Here is a 10,935-nt window from a genome sequence, read left to right as displayed (position 1 = left end):
ACATACACTTATAGGGTTATGAATGTGTTTGTCTACATAAGTTTGTGAATAGTATTATCTTCTATATATTTATTCATGCACACATACGGTTATGAATGTATATTAGTCTACGAGTATGTAAGTCCATTATTATTATTATTATTATTATTATTATTATTATTATTATTATTATTATTATTATTATTATTATTATTATTATTATTATTATGAAGTTTGCACTAAGATATCTTATAACAATTTTCATCCTACGAAAGAATGAGTGAATTGTTTTAAATTGCCTATTTACTATTCTTAGTTTGAGTAGCTCGGGTCCTTCCCCGTCTTTCCAAGAAAGGTCGTAATATTGCATTATATATTTAAAAAAAAAACTGTGATTTTATGTAAGTGGCGCCACTATGTGCAAAAAAAAAACAGACCATGCTTATCTATTAATTTATGTTATTACCTGGAAATGAAAGTTGCAAACAAACTTCTAGCAATATCTTCTATTTTCATCTGAATAATTGTGTCATTTATACCTCTGGCTGCATGTACTTCATGGATGTCAATAAAAAATAAACACGGACATGCAGAAAAAATGATAACTGTAAAACACCAAAATTCTGGGTCGATTCACAGAAGAACAATAGAGCAGCAAGAGATATTACAGGTATTAACAAGAAAAGCAATAATGACCTGCGTCCAGAATATTTGATTTGTCAGAAATGATCTCTTCTAAACAAGTGGCATATCACGAGACCCACCTGGAATTCCACGATTTTCTGATGTGATTTATCGATCGATTCAGCTGGCATCAAAGTCTCGACTCTAAAACAGAACCTATGATCGTTATGGCCCATTGTATCCAAACAATATATATTAACGAGAACAATGAGATCATACATTGCAGTCATTTCTGCTGCAGTGTCAACATCGGCACTGACTGTACAAAGACTGCTGACGCCTACTGGTTAGTCTCTCACGGATTGAGTGGGATTCTTCGCTCTAAGAAAACACTAGGCACGTGTCCGTTTACTTTGAATGCTGGGGTTTAGTATGAAGGGTGACCCTGATGACCTTGGCCAAAGGTCTTTCCGTCATCTCTTGCAACGCTCATGAATTCTTCTTATAAACTGATAGGTGATACAGACGGTAATGTAGACAAAAATGACCTGAATTATAACCATGATATTTCATACATGCACGCACATATATATATATATATATATATATATATATATATATATATATATATATATATATATATATATATATATATATATATATATATATATATTATATATGTATGTATGTGTATTATCATCACATCACCGTGATTCATATATATATAGCATTATAGCTACAAATGTACTTTCATATCATATATTATCTATACCTCGGATATAAAATATTTATCATATATATTACCTGAAGGGGATATATTTGTAGTTGATATATAAGTATCATCGTCTCGTGGGCTTCGAACCACGCCCACGAGGCGACGAACTTATTACCAACTAAAAATTTCCTTTTCGAATAATATGTATATGAAAATATTTATTGATAATAACTTCGTGTTTCGAGGGCTCGAACCACGATATTAAGGGTATTTAACTAAAAATAATGTTATATATATATATATATATATGATATATATATTTGTATATATATATATATATATATATATATATATATATATATATATATATATATATATATATATATATATATATATATATATATATATATATATATATATATATATATATATATATATATATATATATATATATATATATATATATATATATATATATATATATATATATATATATATATATATATATATATATATATATATATATATATATATATATATATATATATATATATATATATATATATATATATATATATATATATATATATATATATATATATATATATATATATATATATATATATATATATATATATATATATATATATAAATTTATTTGAATGTCTTTTTCTGGTCATACTATTATTAATATGAAAATAAGAAGGCCCTAAACCAAGATTTAAACGTTTGAAACCATATATTTCTTTAATTAAGATAGTGGTTTCAAATGTTTAAATCGTAGTTAAGGAATTAACCCAACAATATTTGAATGAAATTTGATTTTAAACCAATAGTTCTTCCAAACATTCGAAATATATGGTTTCAAAAAATTGTGACTTATGTTATGCCTTAACATTATTTTCATGGAATATTTATATATATATATAATATATATTAATCTAGACTAAATATATATATATATATATATATATATATATATATAAATATATATATATATATATAAATATAATATATTTATATATATAAGCGACTTTATATATATACATATATATATATATATAACCATATATATATAGTATATATATATATATTATATATATATATATATAATAATAGACAAAGAAAGGGATATATATACACATATATTTATTAAATGCATCCAGTCTATATATATAGTTCCCTGACACATTTATATATATATAGGTGTCCGCGTTCTTATAAAATATATTTGTATATACAGGTATAAGGAAATATATATAGGATATATATATTTTTAAGGCTGATAGGATATATATATATATATAAATGCCTAAATTATATATATATATCCAATATATATATATATATATATATATATGCATTAATCTAGAAAATGCCTTTTAATATCTCAATTCAGGCTGATATTTATATATAAATATATATATATATATATATATATAATATTTGTATACATACATATATATATATATATATATATATATATATATATATATATATATATATATATATATATATATATATATATATATATATATACGTAAAATCTGCTGGTCACTTTTTACCAGATACATTTTTAATTGTAATAGCCATAATGCCCTCTTAACTTTCTCGAATTCTTCGCGCTTTTTAGGATACGCTTGTCACTACAAAGCCTTAAGATCCAATGCAAGAAATATGAAGAAATTCTGATGTGTGGAAGCGGAAACGAACTCAGGTCCGCTAATCAGAATGAGGTACCATTGTCGACCCTTCTCGTGGTCAGGTCGACAATGGTACCTAGTTCTGATTCGCGGACCTGGGTTCAAAATTTCCCACTACTCGCACATCAGAATTTCTTTTTATATTTCTTGCATTTGGATCTTAAGGCTTTGTAGTGACAATTGTATCAAAAAAGCGCAAGAATTGAGAAAGTTAAGAGACGCATTGTGGGCATTACAATCACACACACACACACACACACACACACACACACACACACACACACATATATATATATATATTTATATATATATATATATATATATATATATATATATATATATATATATATATATATATATATATATATATATATATATATATTTAAATATTTATACACATTTAAATTTTTATTTATTCATTAGTTATATACTGTTTTTCATTTAAATTTATTCAATTAGCTCTGTATCTGATTATCATTTATTGATTAATTGGATTGCTATATTTCATATATCAATTCGTTTGTCAATTATTTAACACTTGCATTTTTCAAAAGAATTCATATTGTAGTACTTTCCTTTTCAATTTCTTTCACTAACTCTTCTTTCCTATTTCTATTGATTATTAACTCATTCAAGTCATCGATTTTCAATTCTATTTACCGAAGTCCCACGATACGTATCTGTGTCAACTGCATTTTTCTAAGCTCTCATTTATACTTAAATATGGAAAATATTTCATTTTTCCAGATATGGAAATATAATAAAACAAAGTTGGGTTACTTTCCCGCGGCATTTTTGAGGTTCAACAACAGCTCGAATTATTTTCCAAAATATTTACTCTTTGTGTCCTAATTTTCACAAAAAAATTCAGCTCTCGCTGTCACGGTGCTGCCTTAGGCGACATTATTCTCCCTAAACAGTTCTTTTTACATCCAATTTCTGCCCTTTTCCCCTATGACACTTGTATTTCAATTAAAATCTTTAATGATGAATGACAGACATACAGCGAAGCAGACGAAAAAGCTACCAATAACTTTATCAAAGTTATTTTGATAAACCACAGTAACTGCACAATTTTCTGTCCACCTCAAAGATGAATACTGCATGCTGTAAGTAATTCTCAGAACATATCTCTCCCACTCTCTCTTTCTCTCTCCTCATAGAAGAATAATTGATGCTACACCTAATTCTGAGAATATCCTCTCTCTCTCTCTCTCTCTCTCTCTCTCTCTCTCTCTCTCTCAAAGAAGAATGCAAGATGGTGCATCTAATTCTTAGAACACCTATCTTTCTCTCTCTTTCTCTCCCTCTCTCCCTCTCTCCTGAAAAAAGAATGCAAGATGCTGCATCTAATTCTCAGAACACTCCGCTCTCTCTCTCTCTCTCTCTCTCTCTCTCTCTCTCTCTCTCTCTCTCTCTCTCTCTCTCTCTCTCTCTCTCTCTCTCTCTCTCTCTCTCTCTCCCACCCTCCTCGATAGTTAATGAAAAGAGCTAGAAGTATTCTGATGTTAATATATGACATGTCACCCACCGCTATGTTGGTTTAATAAAAGATATTGCGAAGGGAGAAGAAAATGTCTTCGGGGGAGATGATGATTAGACTCCAGAGCGTCATCAAGGGATGGAGAGGTTCTGGATGAGGGAAGGAAAGGGAGGAGGGGAGGGGAAAGGGGGAGGGAGGGGTGGACTCCCTGGAGGAAAGAGTAAATTATTTGCCAAAGGATATGAATACAGTGGCAAGGGAAGGCATTACTTGTTACATGAGATTAATGGGTTTCGTGAGATATATGATACAGAGGTACAGGGTTGTCAAAAATTACTGATGAAACATGTTGGCAAAGAAAATTCGAGTATTTGATATTATTCCTGCGTGGCCAAATCTGTTTTTAAGATCATTTCATTAATCAGTTTTTATATCTAAATTAATGGATGTTACAGGTTTCATTCATATTAAGGATTTTAAGCTGAATATTTGTAAAAAATAATCAAGTGCTTATTATTTTGTACATATTTTAATACTATCTTGATCACGAATTTATTTGTTCAAGTACGTAATCAACTATGCTGGCTATTCTTATTTCACTACTTTTTTGCCACGTAATTTTTTATTTGATTTTTTTATCCTTTTTATCATTTATTTTTTATCATTACTCTTTCGGATCCCTTCCGGTCAATTTCACATCTCTGCTCCTTCAACCATACTTTATCTCCTTCCTCATCTCCATTAAGTTTTTTCCACCTATTTACTTATTTTGCTCTTCTACCTAATTAATAATGTTGATATCATTTTTCTCTTCTCTTTTCCATCATATTTCGTCCTACTTTCTTTTCCCCCTACTCTTAAAGCTGTCACATTACCCAATTTCTTTTCCTTATCTTCCTTCTGTTTCCGTCAGTCATTATTATTTTCTACATCCCCAACATCTGGTGCCACTACCTAATTAAGCTAAAGGTGAATTCAGAAACACGTGAATTTATCATCACTCAAGAAGAATTTTGGTTTCATTGTCGATCGTCGCGCATTCTGATCAAATGCTTCTTCAGTTCTCGTCCTGATATTGAGTTACGTTGAATGGCTTTAATCTTTCAATGTCAATATAGTTTCTTATGTGAAAACTTCAAGTTGTAATGTTTTTTAATGCAGGGGATTGCCCATAATATGAACTCTGTGTTACCCGAAATCGATTATAATAAGAGCTTTTAGAAGTATTCAGTTGATTTTATGTCACTTTATAAAACTGGTTCTATTTTCTCCATTATGTGCAACTTGCATTGTATATGTCTATAAGAGCATATACTACAGTTTTATATATATTTTTGATAAATTCTCATCTCTCAACAAGCAAGAATTAAGTTTTATAAGCCAACAATTATTATAATACAGGGAAATATAACCAGAATCGTGGATTTTTAGTTTCTATAAAAGAAAACTATTGTGCTGATTTTGTCTGTCCGTCCGCATTTTCTGTCCTCACTTTTTCTGTCCGCCCTCAGATCTTAAAAACTACTGCGTCTACAAGGCAGCAAATTGGTATGTTGATCATCCACCCTCCAATCATCAAACATGCCAAATTGTAGCCCGCTAGCGTCGGTAGTTTCTATTTTATTTAAGGTTAAAGTTATCCATGATCGTGCATCTGGCAACTATATAGGACAGGCCACCACCGGGCCGTGGTTAAATTTTCACGCGCCGCGTCTCATACAATATTATACCGAGACCACCGAAAGACAGCTCTATTTTCGGTGGCCTTGATTATATGCTGTACAGAAAACTCGATTGCGCCGAAGAAACTTCGGAGCAATTTTTACTTGTTGTTATATAAATCAAAATCATTACTATTACGCTCCACTGCGTACAAAAATCAGGGTAGGACTCCTTGCCCGCAGTATACCTGAAATGACCACATCTGGGGTAATTTACCCGTACCTGGCCAACTCTGCCATAAAGCGTTGTTATGGGGGATGTTACTGGTCGCTAAAGACTGGTATCGGAGGCAGCGCTATCTTCGAAAAATGATTAAGATTCCGTATTCGACTTCCAGCTTCTTTATTTCTTTTATTCTTCTATCTACGTGACATACAAAATTAATTTTAAATTATAATATCAAGAATTGGATATTTAATATTCTTCTGCATTTAGATTTTATATTTAACTCATCTGAGAATCACTGAAGCCTGCACAATATAGTATCTAAATTGCATTCCGCTATTCTGAAATACTCTTATGAGATATATGACGATCACTGCAATTATCATAATAATAAAAAAAAATCTTTAATAAACTGATAATTTTCTGTTCTTTTAATTTACAATTTTATCTGAATGTGGAGGAACAGACAATGCTGTAAACAGAGAGAGAGAGAGAGAGAGAGAGAGAGAGAGAGAGAGAGAGAGAGAGAGAGAGAGAGAGAGAGAGAGACTTACTCGTTCCTGATATTCTGATGGCTTCCTCTTTTACCTGAATTTAGATCTCATATTTGAGGGATTTATAACCCATCGTAAATCTGTTATGGTTCGTAAAGCCATAGAACCAGGTAAAAAAAAAAAAAAAACCCAAGAGCAGACGTCGTCATAAAGGATGAAGTGTCTCTCATGATTTCATTTTTTTTTTTTGTACTGTGAGGAGATAGTAAGTAGGCAGAGATCTTAAACAGAATTTCCCTAAAGGCATTCATTTGGCCAATTCTGTTTGCGCGTTTTTATCAGTTTTTTCTTTTAATTTTCTTTAATGTGTTTCTCTTTCCTTGTATTTTCATAATGAATTTTCTCCTTTCCTCTGTGTTTAGCCTTTTTTAATCATATATATATGTATATATATATATATATATATATATATATATATATATATATATATATATATATATATATATATATATATATATATATTAAAGAAATGTAATTATGGTTATGCATTTTTTCAATAGCAGGTCATTATTTATCTGGTGATAACACGGACAAACATTAGCTACAAGAACAAAATTTTTAAGAATTTTTGTCCTTTAATATATTTTTTCTGCTATTTCTTTCATTATAATATTGCCAGAAATCATTCTCATTGAATCCACTGTAGTCAAAATTGAAAGGGGAATTCAGAGGCGTAACTGCCTAATATCTTGATTACCTTTGACATGTCTTTTTTAATATTTCCTGCTTTAGCACGGAATGTTTACAGTTAACATGCTAGTGTGTTATTCATCAAAAATAACCTGTTAGCGGACCATTCAACGAAAAATAAATCTCGCAAAATTGGTATATAATTGAAAATTAAATAGCCATTTAGCTCTCTGAAAGATGACAAATTTTCTCATAATGAATCTTCATGACCTAATTTTCTTGTCTCCTGTAACGAACTCTATAATTTTATTCGTAATGTTATTAATAATGAGGAATTTAGATAACGGATTAATTAATAATCTACGTCATAATATTTATAAAGCACAAAGTGACAACATAAGCTGTAGAAAGATAGTTTTCTATAAAAAAAGTCAAATAAAACACATGCATTATCACAGATACGTTCATAAAACGAACTGAAAATAAAAAAACAAAAAATATTGATCAAGTGTTAGAAGGCATAAATAAAAACACGAAAACACATTTGTCACATCGAAACAAAACGAAAACATAAAAAAAAAACTAAAAACGCTCTAGAGAGAAAACTGGAAAACCCCTCAGATAAATGGAACCAAACGGAAACAGAATAAAAATATGAACAAGAAAAATACCCGACTACTCACTCACCCAGGGGAGGAGAACAGCAAGGCCATAAACATCGTACGTATCAACACTTTGGGGAATGGAGCAGGTATTAGGAGTCCCCTGCGCTTATTTAGATAATGGATATTGTATCTGTCTGGAATTACAGGCCTCCGTTTTCTATGGTTTCTACGTCTCCATTAAAAAGGGATTACGGTTTGTCATAGAACTGATACACTGCCATTCGATAGTTTTAGTATTACTATTATTATTGTTAGTATATAATTATTATTAGTAGAGAAAATAAAATAATTTATTTTTACGGTTCCTAATTCCCCATTAGAAAGACATTGCAGTTGTCAAAGAACTGCTAAACTGCAATTTTATAGTTTTATTATTATTATTATTATTATTATTATTATTATTATTATTATTATTATTATTAAAGAAAATCAACGAATTTATTTTCTACGGTTCCTAATTCCCCATTAGAAAGACAATGCAGTTTTCAAAGAACTGATAAACTGGAATTTGACAGTTTTGGTATTATTATTATTATTATTATTATTATTATTATTATTATTATTATTATTATTATTATTATTATTATTATTATTTTAGAAAATCAACGAATTTTTTTACCGTTCCTAATTCCCCATTAAAAAGCCATTACGGTTTGTCATAGAACTGATGCACTGCAATTTGATTGTTATTATTATTATTATTATTATTATTATTATTATTATTATTATTATTATTATTATTATTATTATTATTATTATTATTAGAGACACAATGAAAATTGCCTTTTTTTCTACTGTTCCTAATTTTCGATTAAAAAGGCATTAAGGTTTGTCATAGAACCGATACACTGCAACTTCAGAGTACCATTATTATTATTATTATTATTACTATTATTATTATTATTATTATTATTATTATTAGAGGAAATCAATGAATTTTTGTTTTATGGTACAAACACATCCATTAAAAAACAATACAGTTTATCATAGAACTGATACACTGCAGTCTGAGAGAAATAATAATAATAATAATAATAATAATAATAATAATAATAATAATAATAATAATAATAATAATAATTTATTATTATTATTATTATTATTATTATTATTATTATTATTATTATTATTATTATTATATATTTATTTTCCTTTTTTTTTGGTCTATCACAGTCATCCTATTCGACTGGGTGGTTTTTATAGTGTGGGGTTCCGGGTTGCATCCTGCCTCCTTAGGAGTCCATCACTTTTCTCACTATGTGCGCTGTTTCTAGTAGCACACTCTTCTGCATGAGTCCTGGAGCTACTTCGGCACCTATTTTTTCCAGATTCTTTTTCAGTGATCTTGGGATCGTGCCTAGTGTTCCTATGATTATGGGTATAATTTCCACTGGCATATTTCATATCCTCCTTAATTCGATTTTCAGGTCCTGATGCTTATCAATTTTCTCTCTTTCTTTCACATCTACTCTGGTGTCCCACGGTATTGCGACATCAATGAGTGATACTTTCTTCTTGATTTTGTCAATCAACGTCACGTCTGGTCTATTGGCAGGTATCACCCTATCTGTTCTGATACCATAGTCCCAGAGGATCTTTACCTGATCGTTTTCTCTCACTACCTCAGGTTGGTGTTCGTAACACTTATTACTGCAAGATAGCTGGTGTTTCTTGCACAGGCTCCGGTGGAGGACTTTGGCTACTGAATCATTGCCTTTTTTGTACTTGTTCTGTGAAAACGCCGGGCATTCGCTTGCTATGTGGTTTATGGTCTCGTCTTTCATATTGTACTTCCTGCATATGGGTGAGATGTTATTTCCATCTATTGTTCTTTAGATATATTTGGTTCTTAGGGCCTGAACTCGTGCCGCTGTTAGCATTCCTTCTGTTTGCTTCTTGAGTTCTCTCCTCTGTAGCCATTGCCATGTTTCGTCAATGGCCAGTTCTTTTGTCTGTCTCATGTACTGTCCGTGCATTGGTTTGCTGTGCCATTCCTCTGTTCTGTTTTTCATTCTCCTGTCTCTTTATATTTCTGGGTCTTCGTCTACTTTTATCAGTCCTTCTTCCCATGCACCCCTTAGCCACTCGTCTTCACTGGTTTTCAGGTATTGCCCCAGTGCTCTGCTCTCGATGTTGACGCAGTCCTCTATGCTTAGTAGCCCTCTCCCCCCTTCCTTTCGTTGTATGTATAGTCTGTCTGTATTTGCTCTTGGGTGTAGTGTTTTGTGTATTGTCATGTGTTTTCTAGTTTTCTGGTCTATGCTGCGGAGTTAAGCCTTCGTCCACTCCACTACTCCTGCATTGTATCTGATTACTGGTACTGCCCACGTGTTTATGGCTTTCGTCATGTTTCCGGTGTTGAGTTTTGACTTGAGTATCGCCTTAAGTCTCTGCATATATTCTTTCCTGATCGTGTTCTTCATCTCTTGGTGTTTTATATCCCTCCTTCCATTATTCCCAGATATTTGTATCCTGTCTCATCTCTGTGTTTGATGCTATTCCTGTCTGGTAGCTTTATCCCTTCAGTCCTTGTTACTTTGCCTTTTTGTATGTTGCCCAAGGCGCATTTTTCTATTCCAAACTCCATCCTGATGTTACCAGATACAGTCCTTACAGTCTGGATTAGGGTATCTGTTTCCTTGATGCTCTTACCATACAGCTTGATGTCGTCCATGAACATCAGATGGTTAATTCT

Source organism: Macrobrachium rosenbergii, chromosome 54 (assembly GCF_040412425.1).
Source record: "Macrobrachium rosenbergii isolate ZJJX-2024 chromosome 54, ASM4041242v1, whole genome shotgun sequence".
Classification (NCBI taxonomy): domain Eukaryota; kingdom Metazoa; phylum Arthropoda; class Malacostraca; order Decapoda; family Palaemonidae; genus Macrobrachium; species Macrobrachium rosenbergii.
Note: the sequence above shows the minus strand (reverse complement) of the source record.